A 20,304-nucleotide genomic window follows, 5' to 3' on the forward strand; every position below is an offset into this window, starting at 1 on the left:
CGACCATCCTGATTTACGTTTTCCATGATTTCCCTAAGTCGCTTCAGGCAAATGCCGGGATGATTCCTTTGAAAGGGCACTTCCTTCCCCATTCTTCCCTAATCCGATGGGGACCGATGACCTCGCTGTTTGCTCCCCTCCCCCAAATCAACCAACCAATTTCTTCAAAATCGTTATAATTCGTGAACATAAAAAATGTTCCATAATTCTAGAACAGATTGGCGTCAACGACATAGGCCTATAATTATATTTTTGTGGGACACCCACAACTGTTCTGTAACATGTTCATGGTAAACAAATCCGCCACAGTTGGAGGCTCGAAATCTTGAACGACAGAAGTCCCTATAATTATATTCATATGTCCTACGACCCTTCTTCAAATTTTCAAATGTGGGTGAAATCTTACGGACTTAACTGCTAAGGTCATCAGTCCCTAAGCTTATACACTACTTAACTTAAATTATCCTAAGGACAAACGCACACATCCATGCCCGAGGGAGGACTCGAACCTCCGCCGGGACTAGCCGCACAGTCCATGACTGCAGCGTCCAAGACCGCTCGACTAATCCCTCGCGGCAAGACCCTTCTTGAAAACGGAAATGAGCTGCGCTTTTTTTTCCAATCGCTAAGTACCCTTCGTTGCTCCAGAGAACTGCGATAAACTGCTGCTAAAAGGGGAACAAGTTCTTTCTTTATAGAATCTTACAACTACCTCATCTGGTCCTGATGCCTTTCCACTACTAAGCAATTGTAGGGCATTTATATTCCGCGATCGGTTATATCAGTATCTTCCATTTTGGTATTTGTACTGTGATGGAAAGGAGAAACGATCTTCCGCGTGAAACAATTTCGCAAGGCCGCATTCAGTACTTCGGCCTTCTCTTTGACATTTTCTGTTCAGTGCCTGTATGATCACTGAGTGAATGAACAGATGATTTCGAACTGCTTATTGATATGCTTAAGACCGAAACTTCTCAGTGTTTTTAGTCAGATCAGTTGACAAAATTATACCTTCAAAATCATTGAACGCTTGTCTCATCGATCTCCCTACTCAGAGTTTCGCTTTGTTCAACTTTTGTTTGTCTGCCAGGTTTTGACCATTCTTGAATATATAATGCTCTGGTTGTTTACATAGCAGATTTCTGACACGGCTATTAAACAACAGTTTAAGACCTTACTTTGTACATACTTGTCTAAGGCATATTGAACGATGCTTTTGAATTTTTTCTCCGTTTGTGCTGCACATCTTCGTCCGCAGCGCTAAATACTGTTTACTACTCAGATAGCCGCGTGGTTTGAGGCACCATGTCACGGTGCGCGGTCCCTCCCGCCGGAGGTTCGAGTCCTCCCTCGGGGCCGGCCGGGGTGGCCGAGCGGTTCTAGGCGCTACAGTCTGGAACCGCGCGACCGCTACGGTCGTAGGTTCGAATCCTGCCTCGGGCATGGGTGTGTGTGTTGTTCTTAGCATAAATTAATTCAAGTTAGTTTAACTAATGTGTAAGTCTAGGGACCGATGACCTCAGCAGTTTGGTCCCTTGGGAATTCTCTCTCTCTCTCTCTCTCTCTCTCTCTCTCTCTCTCACTCACTCACTCACTCACTCACTCACTCCTCGGATACTCTGCAATATGTATTCTGTCACTATTGCTAAGCAAAAATATTTTCCTGCCTTTCTCTTAACATTGCTCCTAGTATCGGTAGTCGCAGCTGCTATCACGGCTTTGTGATCACCAGTACCTACCTTCCTCTACTTTAACTGATTCGATAATATCAGGTTTGTTTGCAGCTGGGAGGTCTTAAGATGTTTACCTATCGAGTTGGTTCTGTAATTATCTGCTCGAAGTAATTTTCGGACAAGACATTCAGGATAATGTCACACGAATCGCCGTCTTTAGCACCAATTTTGATTGCGTGATTCTCCCAATCTGTGCTTGGCAAGTTTAAGTCACCCCCTACTACAACGGCATGATCAAGTTGTTAACGATATTCTGCAGGTGCTCTCTGAAGTGCTCTTTACACTACAGCTCCTAATCCACGTGGTCCGTAAAAGCATCTGATTATCGTTTTTGACCAATCTTCACATTCGGAATCGTGATAATCACGCTAGAATTCTTTACTCAAATAAATACGCCACCACCATTGGCACCTAACCTATCCTTACAATAAATATTTTAACTTAAGCTTAGGATTTCATTGCTATTCACTTCCTGTTTGTATATTGGCATGCGTCAAATAGAACTACACGTCACAGCGCTAGCATTACAGTCATTGTATGTTGACGATTCCCAAGGTTTGTGCGTCTTTGTTTTTCCCACGGATTTTGACGATGGTTTTATCCTATCGTATGTAGATTGTCATGAGCTTTACGAGCTCGTCTTTTGACTGCGTTTTGATGTATTAGTGATCACGCATCGCTCGGATCGGAGGCCCATCTGCTGTTTCATTCAAGGTTTTACCGAGGAGTGACACGTTTTTACACGCACTTGTACGTGGGAATTCGTGGCACATGAAGTATTAGTTTTGTATGAACTGAAGATTTATCTCCAGGGTATGAAACCGTCGTCATACAGTGAAAACACAATAAACAGCTATTGCGGATTTGGAGTTCCACTCACTTTTAATATAGACCATTTTACCATCTCTGATTTTAAATTGATTGTCCTTCAGATTATGTACAAAAACCAATGGCTGAGAAGTGTGTAATATGTTGTGTGCTGTATGTGATCTTTGTAGTGTTGGACGAAAAGGGATTGGATTGATAAATGCGGCACGTTGCTCCATTCTTATCGTTGACACCGTATTGTAACGCCTTGTAATAGTTTTGTAGTAACTTGGTGCTGAATCAATGAATTAGAGATGGGCAAAACTGTTTTTTTTCAGAGATTGGATCAGAACTGTTCACTCCCTGAAATGAATTAGCTCTTTTTCATGACACACCACTCATTTACAATAGAAAATAAATGGAAGGCACATTGCCCTTTTAACTTGGTTTATTCCAGTACTATACCTGTATTTTGATCTTATTTGATCCTATTTTGAAGTAACACAGATAATGAATAAGAATTTTGTATTGTTTATTGAAATTTCCACGATATGACAAAGTTTTTGATTATTGATTTATTTTGCACTATCGTGGTTTTTTGGGTGATCGGAAAATGTTGTAACTTGAGATTTACATTAACAATATATTTGGCTATAATGTATTAAAATTTCATTAACCTCATACAAATACATCGCAAGCCATATATTTTTAAAGTGAACGTTTCCTTTCGAAGACGCCTAAAATCGCAAAATCCGTACCAGAATAAGAAAAAAAAATATAAATTTGACTGTAAAACGAAAGTGCTGCATATAGCCTTACGCAGAATAAAACAAGGAAAATATTGGTGTATCACATTTTGTGATACGTTTATCGGTTCGCTCGTAATTAAAGCGTAAATTCGAGTGTCCATAATAAAAATCCTATAGTAAGAGGAGTCATCAGGAACCTAATCTAATCAGTTTAAACAAATAAAAATAAAATAAAAACAATTGATGTATACATAACATAATAATGTAATATACATAGCAGTATTACTATGAAGAACAATATCCAGTGGGGACGAACTCCGATGCAGAGGCGCTGAGTCGAGCAGGTCGAGCCGCGAGCTGTATTACTGCGTGAGCTGAGACCGCAGAGACCAGAGTGACACCTGAGTCGCTTTGCTCGACGTTCTGGCTAGAGTCGAGATGGTGGGGTGAGCGTTGAGCGGGCGAGTTCCGAGGGTGGGGGGGAGCGGTGAACTCACCCGCTCCGAGACAAATCGTCCGTTCCCTTGCGAGCAGGTTTTTGCAAGTAGTTCCTATGTTATCCGCTAGGTGGCTCTCTGTCCTGTTGCTCGCATCAACTGCCCAGAGGGCAGGACGTGCGACTGAAACGATCGCCGACAGAGTGTGATGCGAAGTTAAGCTGCGCCAGGCACTGCACAGTGCACACGGCAGACGACGCACAGAGACGGTACGGCATATGTGAAACACAAAATCCAATGGGGCACTGCACAATGCAGGCAGCCAAGGTAGAAGCAGGGCAGAGGCCGGCGCTGGCTGTGTTGTGTGGCGTGCACTGTGCTCTGACCAGCAGAGGCGCTGCTGATATGCTCCGTCTCTCTCTCTCTCTCTCTCTCTCTCTCTCTCTCTGCCGTGGGAAACGTTTGGAGCTACCGTTCTTTTTTTCTGAATCACTGATTGTTCACTCCTTTGAAAGATTGAACTCTATGAATTAGTTCAAGAGCGGATCCCCCATCTCTACAATGAATGAACAGAAAGTTTAGCACGTCTCTCACCATTCATTGTGTTACTCGCAGACTGCGTAAATGTCTTCCTCTCAGGAGCTGGTGACACTTGTGGAGTGGGCTGCGCTGAGTGGAGCCAATTACCACACGTCCACAGTATATCTCCTAAGGTGGGTTTGATTATGTACCATGGAATGGGACTGATCATGTTCAGGTCTAGAAAAGTGATCTGCTGAAGTGCATTTCTTGACTTAAAGTTGAAATAGATGGAGTCTGTTAACACCTAGGTGACCAATTTATGTTGCAGAGAGAGACAGTTTAAGCCTCGGGTCCTATTCAGTTTTTGGGAGAGCTGAAGCTGGAGTGACGCATTTGAATACCCCTCATTCTGCGAAAACTATTCCAGCTTTTTCGTGTGGAGACAGTGAAATAGACAGTGTTGAATACATATTGAGAGCATGTTACACTTGGGACAGGCTCTTCGGTGTTGTTGACAGCTCCAGCTGTTGAACTTTTTTACGTAATAGCTCGCGTAGCAACTGAAATTAAATCCGCTGTATAAACACGAGCTCATTGAAGTTGTTATGTTCACTCACATAACAGAACTGGACAGGAAACATTGGGGAGATATAGTCAGTCTGCAAAATGAAAAGCGAGCAGCACTCGGGGTGTGGGAAGTTGCCCGTAGAACGCTGCAGCTGCCGTACAGGAAGACTAAAAATCAGCATCCCTGTAGCACAATACAGAACAGTGCTCAGAGACGTACGTAGATTTTGACCATACACGTTTCTTTCATCGTTATTATTAGTAACTCATATGTGTGTTAATGCGCTTTGTGGTAAATAACCGCTCCCCTCCGGGCATGTGTACTAACTGTTCACCAGTGATTCATAAGGAGCGCAGTGGAGGGACGATGTCACTTTGTGAAACATGCAGTAATTGCTTGTTGTGATGTAGTGGGGTAGACAGAGTGGAGAATCACGTAATCGAACTTAAGTTGGCAGACCTGTAAAGGAATAAAGTGCATCACCGCAATCCGGCGACCTATGAGTGTCGTTCAATATGTAATGCCCCACATTTTTTTTCTCAGAATATTTTCATTGTTAAGAGTCAGAATTTGGTGACAATGTGCATCAACATATCTTGTACATGTCCTATTCTTCTACGTAGTCTCCATCACGTTCTACAGCCGTACGCCAACGTTGTGGAAGAGCATGTATTCATTGCATGACTGACACTCCCGTCATCTTCGAAGTGTGTTCCCCATAGAGAATCTCTAAGCGGCCCAAAGAGATGGAAGTCCGTTGGTGCCAGGTCTGGACTGTAGGGTGGAAGAGACAACGATGTACAGCCCAATTTGGAGATGTGTTCCTGGGTTCTCAGACTTGTGTGTGGGTGCATTATCGTGTTGGATCAAGATGTCTGCTGGATCTTGTCCGATCGGACACGTCGGAAACGGTTCTTGAGTTTATTCAGAGTCTTCACTTATGCCTCTGAATGGATGGTTGACCCTCTTCGCATCACATCCACGAAGATCCCAGAAGGCTGTCACCATGACTTTTCCGGCAGAGGGGGTTGTTTTGAATCTCATCTTTTGTGGTGAATGAGGACGGGGCCACTCCATGGATTGTTTCCGGCGCAGAGTGGTGCACCCAGCTTTCGACCCCCTAACGATCCGTAACAGAAAGGCCTCTGCGCCAGTCTCATAACGCTCCACCAATTCAGATGAAATGGCCTTTCTTTGAATCATGAGGTCCGCTGTGAGCATTCTTGGAACCCCTCTTGAGCACCTCTCTGAATAGAGTATCGGTAATTGCAGACGCACTTCTAATGCCGACCAACAACTGTACAGCCAGTTGTCAAGTTGTGACGCGCCGGTCAGCACGAATAATGGCATTCGCACGATTCAGCATGTCTGGAGCAGTGGCTGTGACAGGACGTCCCGAGCGTGGCTGATCATGGAACTCTGTTTCTGCATTTCCTGAAGCTGTAACTTTCTTTACCCATCATCCAACTGTACTCCTATCAACTGCAACATCGCCATACATTTCACACAAACATTTATGGATGTTCACCACGATTTGTTTTTTTTTTTGCACACAAGAATTCAATTATAGCGCGCAGCTTGTTACGAGAGTAGTATATAGACGCCATTTTGACGCTGTACTACGGCTCTGCCATCTGCCAGTACGGTTGGAAACTTCACCGGCGCACAGAACAAACATCAAATGTGAAGCACCAACAATGACGTTTGTCTGTTTATACTAATGGCTTTTTTTTTTAAATGTGGGGCATTACTCATAGAACGATCTTCGTACCTTCGCTTACGAGCTTTTTTGTAGTAAATTAATGTAGTTTAATTTTATACTGATTATTGTTAGAAGCTGTGTTTTTCGAGTTACTCAAGAAAAAGATAAAAAGTGACCTTTAAACACTTTTCCCCCCTCACCCCACCTTCCTTACCACCATGCTCACACCCCACTAGTGGAGACTTTTAGTATGTTGCTCACAAATTTTAGGCTACAAGAGGTTTTCCCCGTTCCACCTTCTTTTTAATTTTCATTGACTGGGCTACTTATGAAGGCAACTGGGACGGCTCTTTCGCCCCCAGACAGTTCGCACCATCTTCACGCGATCATTTTGGTCTCTAGACGTCCGATACGAACAGCAGTACAGATCTCCCAGGACAGTGGAGCACGAGGAGGAGAGCAAGACGTTCGTAGAATGGGATCTGCCCCAACGGTTTGAGTTTTCTTGTGGTACATGATTTCTCTGACGCCTAATAATCGTCATAGAAGAGTATGGAGGCAATCAGGTGTCAGTGCATGTCTCAAACTTGCAGTCCCAACGGCTTGTAAGGGACGTGGATTAGTCGTATTTTGCGTCCGTATCATGAAACACAAATATGGAGTACAATGAATTGAAAATATGAAAACAATACAGCAAATTCAAATAGTTAAATCCCGCCAGTGTAATTTGTCATTCTATAAGGAACTTCAAACAGCCAGCTTTCCTTTGTGCTGACAATTCCATAAGTAAACTGAACCACTCAAAAATTCATAACTTCTTAGAAATACACACAGGGAAATCTCTTCCAGGTTCTTCCACATTAAGAAAGGACTACGCCAGCCGAAGCTTCGAAAAAACAATGCAACAAATTAGACAATGGGTTGCAAATAAAAAAAATGTGGATATCAGTTGATGAAACTACAGATTCTCTGGGAAGATAATTAAAGTCACATTACTGCAGTGCAGGCTGTATACATCGCAGGACGCTGCAACATCGTAGGTATAATCATTAATCGGTGCGCTCGCAGAGTATCTTGACAAAAATAAGTTCCACTTTCTGCCAGCTGGTGAAAACATGGCGCTGTAAGCAGTTGGAATGTGGTGTGGACGCAGGAGAAGAGGGAGAACGATCGATCAGACACACAATAGTGGTTCTGACACGTTTATTAGGGTGTACTCACAAGTTATGTGTTCAGTATGGTCTCCCAACTCAGCAACATGCTGCATGTGTAACACAGCATGGTCAACAGTTGCTCGCAGCATACTCGGTATAATCACAGCGATATGTCGTTGTACGCTATCATTCATATCAGGAAGAGTTCGGATACATCCCTGATAGACACGATCTTTCAGAAACGCGACAACCAGAAGTCACATGGATTTAGGTCGGGGATCTGGAAGGCGGCGTATCTTGAAATCGCCTGGACATGACGTAATCATTAATGGAGTTTTCTCGAAGCAAACATTTGACCTGGCAAGCGATATGTGGTGTCGGCCCAACTTGCTGGTGGGGACACAACTGGAATCACTTGTTGGACAAGGAGGTTCTCATTACGTGCAGACGTCACTGTACGCCTAGCAGGCCCACGAGGTGTAATCTCCTCGAAGAAAAAACGGACTGAGAATGGAGGAGCTTATGAATTCAGACGTACACAGTCACGTAAGCTAAGTGAGGGCAGCGGAAGTTCGCGCACAACATGTATCCGAATAGAAATCTATACGCGACAGTTATGTGCATTCACGGCACCGTGCAGAATAAAATGTGCCTTGATGTCCAAAAAATATTCCACGACCACTTGTAACCCATTTCCATGCGTACCAAAAAACAAAGGGAAAAGTCATGGCGTTGCAGCCTATCTTTAGACTTCATTTGGTACACATTTTGAATCTTGTAGGGATACTAGTCCAAAATGGGTCACAAAATCGTTTGAACTAGTGACCACGGGCGGGACAATTTGCATGACGCAGCTGCAGAGTTTAATGCATGTGCTGCAAGGTCTGCTGCAGAAACTTAAAAAACTGCCATGGGAATTAACCGCCTGCCGATCAACCTAATTCTCCTGTTTCTTCAAATTTCTTGATCATATTCTTTAGCCCGTTTATTGACTTGAGGTCTCTTCGCAGCTTTTTCTATCGGCGATATTCCGGCAATGTAGCGCTGTTATTGTTGCCGTTCTCTACCAACAGCACACGCTCTTTCTTCTCAACAGCCATTGCGGCTCGCACGGTAAACTTCAACCTTCTTAATCGTTTACGCAATCAATCACTTCACCAAAGAAATCAACACGCGTCACCAAGCAACAGACAGCATACTGACGTCAAAACAGGAAACATTTCACATTCTGACTGCTTACAGCATCATATTTTCACCTGGTGGCAGAAAGTGGAACTTTTTTTTTTAGCATACCCCGCGAGCGCACCGATTTATGAACATACCTAGGATGTTTCAGCGTCCTGAGATGTATACAGTCCGCGGGTCAACTGAGGGGTGGGATACAACCCGTTGTCTTTGACCAATGACGTCATAGTTTACTCATAGATATTAATGTCTTTATTTTCTAGCCGTAGATAATAAATCGGTTACCTTATATGACGTAGCGACATCATTGTAAATTGAAATAAATGAATGCGTTTTTAAAAGATAGGGCTAGAGATTGTGTACGATTGATTTCGCTTGTGTTAAATCATTTGTTCGTGCCAATTCATTCGGTACTTATTTTCAGTTTTAGTAAGTTTGAGGTATTTTGGAAGAATTGTTTTTCATTCTGGACAATTTTTATTTTTTGATTTTTGTTTGTAGGTATGGATTTATATATTCCTACGAATATGGAAGACTTGAAGCAGGGTTCGTCAATTGCAGTACGGAATACAAATTTTACAGTTGTCACTTTTTCGCCTTCGCTAGCACTATTATTACTAGGATATTTTTTCAGTCGATACTATTACTGTTGAAGACGGAAAGACCGACATACGAAAAGTTTGAATCCCGTACGTCGACCTATATAAATCAACAGAAGAATAGGATACTAGTGTTAGCAAAGACGGAAAAACGACGTACGTAACATTGGCATCCTGTACCTCAGTTGAACTACGAAGGTAGTATCCTGTTCTTCAGTTGACCTAAATTGGTCGACTGAAGTACGGTACACAAAACGTGCGTATGTCGCTATTTTTCGGCTTCGGCAGCTTATAGTATCCTGGTCTTCAGTTGACCTAATATAGGTCTGTTGTAGGCTTTTTCGCCGTCGCTAGTACTACTCTGATAATTTTCAGTCGATACTATTAATATCTAAGGCGAAAAAAAATTATGTGTATGTCGATTTTTTCGTCTTCACTGGCATTAGTATCCTATTATTCAGTTGACCTATATACTTCATACGTGCCGGCCGCGGTGGTCTAGCGGTTCTGGCGCTGCAGTCCGGAACCGCGGGACTGCTACGGTCGCAGGTTCGAATCCTGCCTCGGGCATGGGTGTGTGTGATGTCCTTAGGTTAGTTAGGTTTAAGTAGTTCTAAGTTCTAGGCGACTGATGACCTCAGAAGTTAAGTCGCATAGTGCTCAGAGCCATTTTTTGAACTTCATACGTATGTCTGTATTTTCGCCTTTGCTAGTACTTGTACCAACTGAAGAATAAGGTGCTAGTGGTAGCGTGAGGGAAAAAAGCAACGTCTGTAAAAATTTTATCCCGTTCTTCAGTTGACCTAGTACTAGCGAAGTCGAAAAAGTCGACATACGTTAAATTTGTATCCCGTTCTGCAGTCAACTTGTAAAGATGAGCTGGAGTTCGGAGTACAACTCATACATATGTCAGCTGAGGTACACTATGCTAACGTTTCTTCTGTCCCTATCTTTTTGTTCTTTTTTGCGCTAATATCCTATTCTTCAGTTCAACTATACAGATCAACTGAAGAATAGGATACTAAGACTCAAAGAAGCGATATACTTAACATTATGTTCGAAATATGAATGCACGTGATATAAGTCAACCAACTGTTTTCTTTGTCCTGCATTCTTTTGTTTTTTAACATCCGTCTTTGCTGTTAAATATGTGCAATACATTTCTGTGGTAACTTCTGACGTCATTGGTAAAAGTCGACGGGCTGTATCCCATTCTTCGGTAACCCCCAGTCCGCACTGGAGCACTGGAACATTGTCAGTTTAACAAACCTCGAGCGGAGCGTGCAGACATCCGTCAGACGAGCGGACACGCGGCGTCCTTTGTACGCGGATAAAAAATAGCTGCCTTTGTTACCAAGAAAAACAAGCAAGAGAAAAATCATTGTGTAATCTTAGTAATAGTAAACAACGATAAAATAAACGTACATAATGTGCGCCAAAGCGCTGTTAATTAAACAACAATGAAATAAACTTTCATTATACGACTGCGTTGCCACGGACAGGTGTTACTTCACAGTAATGACAAACTCGAAGCGTTAAACAGTGCAGCTGCATCAGATCCCAGCCAACTGCTTATTCGATTGCTCATCATCTCTTAGACAATTGTCTCTTTGTGGGATTGTGCTGCTAGCTCGTAATGTGGGTCATTTTCTTGCATGGATCGTAATTTTTTTCTGATTTAACTTGCTGTTATTTTTTCTATTACTGCTGCTCACATGGACCAATGACGACATAATTTATCGCTGTATTAGCTGAAACAATAATGAAGGAATAGGTATGAGCTCGCAATTGTGAAACAACAATGGAACGGTGCAAAACAATTTCATTTGTGTTTGGCGCACTTTATACATAGGCGCGCCTGCTCTAGGGTTAATTATAACCACCCGGTATATTGCAAATGCCATTGTCGAGACTTTGGGAAAATACGGTCCACGCGAATAGTTACTAATAAGCTGAGAAAATTTAGAAAATTTTTTTCCACTTAGTAGATTCTCCAACAGGACTATGGATGTCATGGTCCGAGGGTGTAAAGCATGACAATGTGCACTACTCATCGTAAGCGATGCAGCGTCTCCTATGCTGAAAGCCGCTGATTCACTAAAGACATTACCAATAAAATGGTGCATGTCACTTGTTAAGCTTCCGCCATACTCATGGGTACATAAGAGATTCGTATTAAATTGCGTGATGTTGACAGATTTATTGGATGTGTTAAAAGTTATGTTTGAAAGCCCCTTCACATGCTGCAACCACGTGCCGCAACATTGGTGCCTGTAACTATTACAGCCAGAAATACAGTGTCGTGAAGAGCGTAATTGATTTATTCGAAAGCAATAAAGCGGCTTCGCTGGAACTAGCTTAGCCCAAGAATCAATATCCAGTGTTGAAATTCCAGGCACACTTTCGTACATAAAATAAAATTTTGTATTTCTCCATGCTGTCATAACTGCTTTGGACCAATCAGAAGTGCCACTAGTGAAGCAGATAAACAAGTAGAAAAATTGACAATAAATTAGAACATGTTTGCGTAGTGTTGGAAAATAAGTTTAAAAAAATGGAAACAGTATTAGAAAAGAACGAAGGTTATCATACACTGTATTCCATTTCAATGATTTTGTTGGGTTAAAAGTTCATTCGTAATCAGTTACATTTAGATTCAAATGATGAAGTCTGTTGTAAACGTGCTCCCCTTGTATCAGCTGAAGTGCAGCGCTTTTTACCTGATTTTAATCTTGTTAGAGCACTTTTTTGTGTTATAAAGCATATTTTTTCGGTCATAAAATTCCTAGTCATAGTCATCAGCAACTTTAATTCCCTGTCCAAATACGTGAAATATTGTTTCAGGAACAGCCTGTTCACAATAAAAACTGATGTAGTCGTCGCATTATTTATTCTGGTTCTCTGAAAACATCCAGTACCATGTAGATCTTGCTCTAGCTAAGCTCTTGATGTTTTTTTTGTCATGGTTTTCCCAACTTTTAATGAAGATATTGCGAATCAGAGTCCACTGAGAGATATAAGAGTTTTTAATTAATAAACTTTTAAACTACAGTAAAGGGATGAAAATTCGTCTTAAAATTGATATTACGTAACTCACTTTAGCGCTTGTAATTGTATCTTATTTGTGCTCTGAGGGCCGCATGGTGGGAATGGGAGGGAGAGAGAGAGAGAGAGAGAGAGAGAGAGAGAGAGAGAGAGAGAGAGAGAGACTGGTCTAGTTCCCGGTACAAAGTTAGATATGTTCGGAAACTCTCTCTAATTTTATGCATATAGAGTCTGAAGTAACGTATATCTGAATCGTTCGAGTAAAATTCTTTTGTTCTTTGTAAATGCAGTTAAAGATGTCAATCACCGTCGGACCATGAATTTTATCAGTTCACATTTGTATGATTGTTTTTGTTGCTAGTTTTCCTTTTTTACATAAATGATCTCTTTTGCCTTTCATGTAAAATGTGATAAATTCGTTTCTCCACATTCCCTGTCATTTCAGTACCGTGAAAGTGATTGTATTTCGTAACCCTTAATCACGTAACTGTTGCCTTATTTTGATACAATACTGTAATAGACTGGACACTAAGCAGTGATATCCTCTCGGTATTGGAGCTGCTTAGAAACGAATAAAGTGCTCAAATTATTTTTAGCTTCCATTGCTGTCGTCACCAGGATTACAACTATTATACAAAAATGTCACCAAATTACAGCGATTGGTAATTCGTTCCTCAGATGGCAGTGAATCTGGAAAGCAAACTGCAATAAGTAGGAAATATTGTGCATGTCCACCAGCCGTTCACCTCATATAGATGATACAGGGTAACACCAAATGTGAAGCGGCATCCATATGATTGGTGCTTGACGGGAAAATGCCGACGAGGAATGTGTCTATTTCAGGAAAAAGCCAAGAACGTCAACGTGTTATATTTCAGATGCAAATTGGCATCTAGAGGACATTGTATTCCCAAAAAATATTGAATTTTGAAAGTAGGTTATGCAGTCTACTGAAACCAGTAAACACCAGTAATTCTTTAAAGAACTGAACTTCTATATATAAAACAGCGTCAAAGGTCTGCGTACTTTACAGAGGATTTATTGTGTTAAATAATGTTTCAAATTATGTTTGAAGTTTGCCAGTAGTCGCTAAGTGGTCTCAAGCTGGATGAGTATAATCTGCGCTCCGTTTTAAGCAAAATCTAGTTTTTCACGCATCACAGTGTTGATAACATCATATCTCCTGAACTGTGTGTCGTACAATGATTTTTCCAGGCACATTATATACGGATACTCTCTGCAAAATGCGCTGCGTGTAAAGTTAGTTGTAAAGAAGTAATATATTACAACTTACGTGTGATACTGAAGTTTTACTACATGAACAGCGAAAATGTAGAAAGCGATGAACTTTTTTCCCTTTCATTATTTTGTGGGGGTGCCAGAGGAAAAGTTTCGAAAATTATTGAAATTATATGTAATATGTGTTGGAAGGTGAGTATAGTCGGGATTATTTGCTGCTGTAAGTCACGCTGCCTCTGGAGTCATACACAATTTTTAACTTGAATAACTTGACCTTACTGTTTTAAACCATTAACGTAGGTTAATACTTCTTAATAAGACTATTATGACAGCATTTCAGTTTTTTAAATTCGCTGATTAATTATGTGAAATAGCGAAAATCAAATTTTTTTTGCCCCTGGAAGCCATTAGATCAGTGGTTCTCAACCTGGAGGTAATTACCCCTTGAGGAGTAAAATGAAACTTTCTAACGGGTAAAAAAAAGGGTTCAGTAGTGTTTGGATCTCTAAACTGAATTATTTTCAAAATATCATTATCATATCATCGCTATTTCGTAAAACACTACTACTGATTTATTAAGTTATCAATAATTACATTTTTTTATTTCAAATACTAACATTAATGCGTGAAACAGTGTGGTGGAGGTTACAGCTTGTGAAAAGAATGTATGAACATCTTCCTTGTTCCTTACATAATCCACCTACTGAACATATACTTTGTATCATCCATCTATTATAGTAAAATTGATGCATATATGGTTAAATATCTCATGAAAATGCCTTCTCCGACCTACTGTAGTTCCCACAGTGGACAAGAAACTGCTTCGTTATCCACTTCGCTAGCAGCCCAAAGTCTTCCAATTTTTACCATTTCAGGGTTCAAATGGTTCTGAGCACTATGGGACTTAACTTCTGGGTCATCAGTCCCCTAGAACTTAGATCTGCTTAAACCTAACTAACCTAAGGACATCACACACATCCATGCCCGGGGCAGGATTCGAACCTGCGACCGTAGCGGTCGCGCGGTTCCAAACTGAAGCGTCTAGAACCACTCGGCCACTCCGGCCGGCCCATTTCAGGGTTAAGGTGTCCAGGCATCTAGTAGTACACAAATAGTGGGTATAGTGTACACCCTATGACTTAGTTGATTTTAAAACGGGGTTGCAGGGTGTGAGCTAATCAGATATCACTAGGGAGGATGCTGGTGCAAAGGAAACACATTTTGTAGTAAATATCTACCATTAGTCTGAATAATTAGCTTTCTTTACTGAGGAGGAACTATAGGTAGAACTTGCGAAGCCTGAGAATTAAATTCATCTTTCTATAAATACACACATCAAAAAGAGTTTCGCATCACGCCGGTTTCCCAGAACTCCTGAAGATAGATGTTGACTGTGGATATCACAGACAGTGTTGACTGTTCAGAGATGTCACTGAACCCGTCAAAAGATGTAAACAAAATGGTTCAAATGGCTCTGAGCACTATGGGACTCAACATCTGTGGTCATAAGTCCCCTAGAACTTAGAACTACTTAAACCTAACTAACCTAAGGACATCACACACATCCATGCCCGAGGCAGGATTCGAACCTGCGACCGTAGCGGTCACGCGGTTCCAGACTGAAGCGCCTTTAACCGCACGGCCACACCGGCCGGCGGATGCAAACAACCATGCATGAGCAGTGCCTATTAGACGGAGGGGGTCCGACAGCCGATCAGTTCCAGTCATTCCAACAGGAAGGCGGTACACGGCTCATGTTGTCTGTAGTTTAACCATTACTAGATAGTCAGTACCGCGGTTCGATCGCGTCCACATTGTTACTTTGTGCCAGGAAGGGCTTTCAAGAAGGGAAGCGTCAGGCGTCTCCGAGTGAATCAAAGCGATGTTTTTCGGACATGGAGGAGATACAGAGAGACAGAAACTGTTGATGACATGCCTCGCTCAGACAGCCCAAGGGCTGCTATTGCAGTGGATGACCGCTACCTATGGATTATGGCTCGGAGGAACCCTGACAGCAACGCCACCATGTTGAACAATGTTTTTCATGTAGCCACAGGACGTTGTGTTACGACTCAAACTGTGCGCAGTGGGCTGCGTGATACGCAGCTTCACTCCGGACGTCCATGGCGAGGTCCATCTTTGCAACCACGACACCATACAGCGTGGTACAGATGGACCCAACAACATGCTGAATGGACCGGTCAGGATGGCATCACGTTCTCTTCACCGATAAGTGTCGCATATCCCTTCAACCAGACAATCGTTAGAGACGTGCTTAGAGGCATCACGGTCAGGCTGAACGCCTTAGACACAATGTCCAGCGAGTGCAACAAGGTAGAGGTTCCCTGCTGTTTTGGGGTGGCATTATGTGGGGCCGACGTACGCCGCTGGTGGTCATGAAAGCGCCGTGACAAATTTGGTATTTATTTACGCATGTATATCTTCGAAATTTCATGAAAGTAGGGCAACAGGGTTGAGAACTTATGAGAATTAACGATGTGATTAGTAAAACGTAACAATTTATAACTCCCGATAATGTCAAGAACTGCCGGCGACAAGCCAAGTAATCCGAATTAGCGCTGTCGGCACCAAGCGAATACATTTGTACGAGACGCGCGAACGGCAAAGTGTTAATATATGCCCACGAAAAGTGTAAATCAATTATAAAAATTCTGTGTTTTTAGTACACGTCAAAATTGTGCATAAAATAGAATTACAACGATATTACACAATGTGTGGCCCAGTATGAAGGAAAAATAAATAAAAGACGACTTGATAGTTTGAAAATTGTATTTATGTTCAATTTAATATCACATCACACATTCTCTTCTCAGCAGCGTCCGCAAGGGAGAGTTGTTAGACTCGGATTTAGTTTGCCACGCGGAATAAAAGTGAGTCTTTCGTGGCCGCCAGGAGTCGTGCTGGGCTTCCGCGTCGCGTTAGAGTTGCCAGGCTGCAGGGGCGTTACCCGTAGAGTTTATGTTTGTATCGTGGTATGTAGACTATCTGGACTGTGTTCGAATGTTGAGCACCTGCTCGCCCTAAGAACCTCGAACCCCGCCGCCACCTGTTTTCTGGACCAGGAACCTTTGTAAATACTTACTTTCCGGTTCACAACTAAGTCCACCGCGAATGTAAATCGACAGGGCTGGAAATTACAAAAAATGTAAATTATAGTTTCACTTGTCTGTTTACGTTGATTTCGGATGTACATATAGATTAGGCACATATCCATACTCTATTACGGATACATGTACAGTTTATGCACATGTACCAACATGTTCATAAAAAATTGTTTCAATTAAATTTCTGGACTGTACATGTATATATCATGATAGAAAACTAACTATACTTCGACGTTTTTGTAAAAACTGAAATGACCACAATTAAAAATGCTGCTCCTCCTCCGTCAGTTTTCCAAGATAAGGACGCAACAGTGACGTTAATTATTTTGTTATAACTTCAGGTGTACCGTTGCGACTGTCAGTTTTGACCGATGTCTGTAGGCAGTGATTAACACAATACAGTGAGCGAGCTCGATGGATGCTGTGGACGTTACTTACTTTTTGAATACTGCAAACCAGACGAGGTGTCTGACGAAAATTGGTAAAAGAAAACGTAGGTGTAGGGTGAACCTAATACTAATAAAAATGAAATGAGTGGGACAGTTGCATCATCTAGAAGTTATTTTCGTACTAGGGCGGCCAGAGATGTGTCAGTATATTGTGTCCGGAGCAGAAGCAATAACATTGCGAAAATATCTAATGTGAATGAGATGATAACGCCACCGCATGTTCTTTTTGGAGACGAAACATAAATTTAATCTATTACAGCTTGGGGCATTAAAACTAATATTTAATAAGCGACTTCCAAAGGCACGACTGGCTGTTGAGTCTACCTTTGTTATCATGACCAGTAAGTGGCGAGTGCTTCAGACATGCATTGCGCTCAACCCCAATTTCGTTAGGTGCATGGGCTTGTTGGACAATATTATACTCGATAAAGAAGGTGAACAGTATACTGCATCATTACAAACTAAAAGCAGTGAAGCTACCATTAGAATTGTTTTGTCAGGTAAGTACGGTACCTTCACTACTGCTTCTGAGATCAGATAAATTTGTAGCTTACTTCTATTCAAATGTCCGCTGCTCGTGGTCTCGCGGTTGCGTTGTCGCTTCCCGAGCACGGGGTCCCGGGTTCGATTCCCGGTGGGGTCAGGGATTTTCCCTGCCTCGAAATGACTGGGTGTTGTTGTATCGTCTTCATCATCATCATTCATCCCCATTACAGTCGGAGGAAGGCAATGGCAAACCACCTCCACTAGGACCTTGCCTAGTAAGGCGGTGCGGGTCCCCCGCATCGAGGCGGTGCGGGTCCCCCGCATCGTTCCCCTACGCTCTGTAAAGAAGCATGGGACTTCACTCCATTTCCATTCTATTCAAATGGATCTGAGTACTGTGGGAGTTAACATCTGTGGTCATCAGTCCCCTAGAACTTAGTACTACTCAAACCTAACTAACCTAAGGACATCACACACATCCATACCCGAGGCAAGATTCGAACCTGCGACCAGCAGTCGCGCGGATCCAGACTGAAGCGCCTAGAACCGCTCGGCTACGGCGGCCTGCTTTACTTATGTGAACATGAACATTTGCTTAAGGGAATGTGGACTTCATGATGGCCCAAAAATGGAAATTTTTTTCATTAAAATTCTGTGATTGTTCCTAATTGTAAAAATTAATACTTTGTTCAGTACCTCGTCATTTTCGTCTTTAAATGCCTTTCTAAAGCAGATGCGGCGCGTGAATGACTAGTTATCACAACACTACTGTCAAACACAAAATCTTGCCTACAATGCGTTGTTATTTAATTTTGGAGCCGATGTTTCCATAGCAACTCGTTTGTGTAGTATTCTCGAAGATCATATTGACTGTACACTATCAATGGGGATTTGTTGCAACCGATCTTTCTGTCGATACAAGTGGATTACGTGAGTTTACTACTGTTTATCGCACGCGTTCATGTTGTAAACTTCGTGTTGTGACTGTCTATGTCAACCATTGTACATCGTGAAATGGCAGATACGAAGTTTATTTGCAGTCATAAATTTTACCGTAATCAACACAAACGTGTCGTTGAAAATCGTAAGAATATAGACATTGTTACACCGCAGCGAAGTGAGGTTAGGCCTAAAAGTTCGCTAGGCAGTGCTTCAAAACGCAATTTGAAACGTCTTACCGAAAATGAACAAAATGTTTGTCTTGTGAATGGTGAAAACAACGGTTATATTTGGTTAGTAAGTGCAAGCTTTCAGAATTGCTTTCGTCTGTTGCTAAATGTAAATACTATAATAGTGAAAAGAGAAGTGGTCTATCCAGCAAAATTGTAGTGGAATGTCAAGTGTGTAAAGTAACAAAATGTACAAATGTGTGTGAATTCTTAAAGGACCAAACTACTGAGGTAATCGGTCCCTAGACTTACACACCACTTAAACTAATTTAAACTGACTTATGCTAAGAAAACACACACACACACACACACACACACACACACACACACACACACACACACGGGAGGGACCGCGCAGTCCGTGACACGTCGCCCCAGACCGCACGGCCACGCAGCGCGGCTACAATGACATCTCCTGTAACATGCACAAAATATAATGAACATTCTCCTTGCTTATGTCATGAGGTGTATTGGAAGGAAAGAAAAGCAGACCAGATATTCTGTACTAGGATGGACCTCTCCCAATGCTCCCTGGCAAATTTGGGAGGTATTATTAAGGTTTGCATAGTCCTTAACAGAATTCAGTGAAGCATGTATGCAGAGGCCAGCGAAAGAAACTGTAGATATTTGACGGTCTACCGATAAAGTTGTTGCAAAAAAGAACACCTTGAACGACTAGGGATAGGACGTTCATAGCCACAGGACATGTACATTAGTATGTTCTTCAGAAATGATTAGCACTTGAACCGTGTCGGCCCGCGGGTTCAAGGATCAACATCGATATCGCGTCACAATACCACCTACTGGTAAATAGTGCCTGCGGCTATCGTCGCTATAAATCTAAGGTAATGGATCGGTATGATTTGAGAAGACGTGCAGGATGCCTCGCAGAGTATGCGCGAACCGTACCGTCAGATCAGCGAGTTTGAAAGAGGATCCATTATTGGCATGAGAGAATATGATGCATCCATCCGGGAAACTGCTGCTCATGTGAGACAAAATTTTTCAGCATGGCAACGAGTGTGTGCAGAATGGTTCACGGAAGGCCGCAGTACACGACGAGATGGGTCAGGTCGCACCATCCAGACCACCTCCCGAGAAAATAGACATCTCATGCGAATGGCATTGAAGGACAGATATGTGTCCTCCTGGCTCTGGCGCAACAATGGAACAGTGTAAGGAACAGTGTAACACACCGTACACTATCAGATGTGACAGCCCGTCGCCGTTTATTACGGCATGGATTACGCGCGAGTCGTCCACTTCTCTGCCTACCTTTGACGAATGTGCAGAAACGTGCTAGACGGGTATGGTGTATGGAACGACGTCACTGGG

The 20,304-nt window shown here is 42.3% G+C and overlaps 1 protein-coding gene across 3 annotated transcripts in view; it reads left to right on the top strand.

Moving 5' to 3' along the window:
* Positions 1-20,304, top strand: part of LOC126094738 (rho GTPase-activating protein Graf-like) — a 573,129-nt gene that overhangs the window by 440,931 nt on the left and 111,894 nt on the right. The window lies entirely within an intron of this gene.

Source organism: Schistocerca cancellata, chromosome 8 (assembly GCF_023864275.1).
Source record: "Schistocerca cancellata isolate TAMUIC-IGC-003103 chromosome 8, iqSchCanc2.1, whole genome shotgun sequence".
Taxonomy (NCBI): domain Eukaryota; kingdom Metazoa; phylum Arthropoda; class Insecta; order Orthoptera; family Acrididae; genus Schistocerca; species Schistocerca cancellata.